This window comes from Argentina silus, assembly GCF_951799395.1.
Source record: "Argentina silus genome assembly, chromosome: X".
NCBI lineage: Eukaryota > Metazoa > Chordata > Actinopteri > Argentiniformes > Argentinidae > Argentina > Argentina silus.
Window position 1 is genome coordinate 34882143 of NC_139653.1, and position 3010 is coordinate 34885152.

Here is a 3010-nt window from a genome sequence, read left to right on the forward strand (position 1 = left end):
TGTGAGTGTGTGTGTGTGTGTGTGTGTGTGTGTGTGTGTGTGTGTGTGTGTTTGTCTGTCTGTCTGTCTGTCTGTCTGTCTGTCTGTCTGTCTGTTCTTACTTCGTGTATCTGTGGTGTGTATCTGTGAAACAGGTTAAACGGCCAGTGTGTATCCCCCCTCCTCTCCACAGAGAAAGAGCCCACCATGAGAACGCTCCAGAGGAATAACAAACATCTTCTAGAAGTCAAACATGTCAAACACTGCACCTTTTTATTCAGTCATTAGGCAACATCACTGAGGGGTTCTGATCCAATGGCAGGAGTTCTGAGGGAAATGGTTCAGCGTTTTACAAAGTGTTCCCCTAAGAGACACACTTCATTTTTGCGATGATCAGAGAGAGGTCAACCTCTTACACAGACTGATGGTCTCAAATTAATGGAGTTTGAACAGAGAGACATTCTAATGATTGAAAGTGATTGGTTTAATTGGCTATTGTGTGTTTTTTCTCTGTCAATGTCACATCTCTCTCTTTGTGGGTAATTGCCACAAGTACGTATGAAGGTTTGTGAAAACAGCAAAATGGTCAAATGTATAAATAGTTTATAGAGTATAGTCAGTGTTAGTCTTTATGGGCAGAGGAATTTACATTCACATTCACATTGCACAGTGAACAGCACAGTTCGGGTTCTTAAGGGTGTGGTCAGCTGACCCCACAGCATATCTGGTGCCTGCTTGCTGAGGGGCGGGCAGCCATAACGAGGTCTGAACTCGCCCGTGTTGAGGTTGTCCAACCATGCCTGTCCACTCGGTGATGGTAATGCTTTTTTTTTTTTTAAATGTTTACTTCTCTGCTCTCGCCCTAACAGGGCTGTAATGGGGAATATGAAAAAAGCAGGCTTGTCCATACCAAACCATACTCAATGAGGACTGGCACAGGATAGCACAGCTCGGATTGGCATAGTGTGGAATTGTTGAAGTGCAGGGGAGAGTTTTGTCTGATACAGAGCCCAAGGACACACAAACCTGCCCCACAGAGAACCCTCATGTACACTACAGAACTGAGCTGAGCTGAGCTGTACTAGGCTGGCCTGGTTATGCATCCACCATATATGCTGAAACAGTGCTTGAAAGGACAGTGTGAAAGGAAAATATCAAAGCCATGCACATTACCATTCGGGTCGGCCCTGTAGTGTGTAAAGCCCAGAATGGAGAGAGTGACCCTTTACAGCAACTAGCCCAAATACAGCAAATAAACTTGAAATCAACCCAATTAATCTAACTCCAAAGGCCACATTTAGGCAAATGTAAACATGTAAAATATGTCTATACTCAGTTTGAATGGGTAAGTGCATGTGTGTATGTGTATAGGTTTGTGTGTGTGCGTGCATGTGCGTGCATGTGTAAGAGTAGATAGAGTGCATGCATTCCCATGTTTGTTTTAAGTGACACTGTCCCATTAGCACCAGTCCTCAAATCAAAGAGAGGAAAGGGGCGGGATTGGTATCGACCACTCAATGCCTGTTATCTTGGCGCACGCGAGCGGGGAGTGGTTTAATCAGAGCCCTGTTTTACCCCCCTCTTCCTGTTTTTCCTGCTGGGACGCCCAGTCACCTTGGCGACCTAGTGGCACACGCACCCTCTCAGCGCCAAGTCCTCAAAGGAACAGAGACGCCACAGGAAATTGGCTTGAAACTCGGAGAGGGAATTAGTCCATTTCCTAATGGACACTCATTAGAACTCTGGCCTCAAGCCAACTCCCAATGCCTTGTGCCTCTTCTCCCGTCAACTCCCATCTTCTTCTTTTCTCTCCCATGAATACTTGCTTTGATTCAATTATCCTCTCTTTATCTATTACTGTCTCCTCTCTCTGTCTTATCCTCATGCTTTGGTATCTGGTTTTATTCCTTTTCCTCTTGATTTTTCTCCCTCTCACCATCTACGCTCCTTTGTCCATCTCCTATGTTTCTCTCCAATCTCTTTACCTGGTTTCTAGTGCACATCAGAGGGCTATTTTTTCTTGAGTCTGCTATAGAGGGTTATGGGTTTAGGGTATAATATCCTTTGCCAGCGCTGTGTCTTACTTTAACCTAAAAGCTTGGCATGTGAGGTAGAAAACACGTTGGCAACTGGCATGGTGTGGCACAGATAGGAGGAGCAAGACCCCCCTGTGTGGCTATATCTACACTATCGGTTGTTTTGTTTTTTCTCTGAATGGGCTGTCATTGGCTTTCACCAGGAGTTTAACATCTGTCTGTGGTTGACTTTTGGCAGACCTGTATTATTGATATAGTTGGCAAGGTAGTAGTCTCTGGACTTTAGTTTGCCAAAAGGCTCTCTGTGTGGTTTGGGTCCCCTATGGCTTTTCCTAGTGCTGCATTGGATTTCTATGCCCTAGTTCAAGTTCAATATTACCCGAATCGTGTACAATGCAAATGGAAAAACACTCTTCTTGCAGTTGCAGTAACACTGAATAAAAAATAAAAAATAATAAATAACTACATTTCTTTTTTTTCTTTTTTTTTTTAGATCTGTGTTCCATATTGGAGGTCAATAAATGAGGGATGCGTATTGGTGCCATGTGGGATCTCTATTGGTATTTAAATGTTTGAGGCAAACCGTGGTGAGACGTCAAACCACACGTTCACTTCACAACCGCCCACCTCGTTTCCCTTGCTCCTCTCATTCATAAAAGGGTTAACGAGATCCGTCATCACCCCACAGACCGTTTATTATGAGTGGACTCTTTCCTGTGTCAGGTAAAAATAATCAGGCAGTTCCTCAGACGCACACGTCCATTGGGGTCCTCAGGGGTCCTAGACTGGTGATTGTTTTCACTTGGTTCCTTTGGGGTAGTGGCGGGCAGTATGGGGTTTGGTGTCGGGGGAGATTGAGGAAGTGACATTAGCCTTTTCGTCTTTGGCCAGGAATCTCACCACGACTTCCCCAGCCATTTCAACATACTTCCAACACAAGCCCCTGAAGACGTCTTCAGATTTGCTTTGCCTGCTTGTATAATCATTCACCTCCC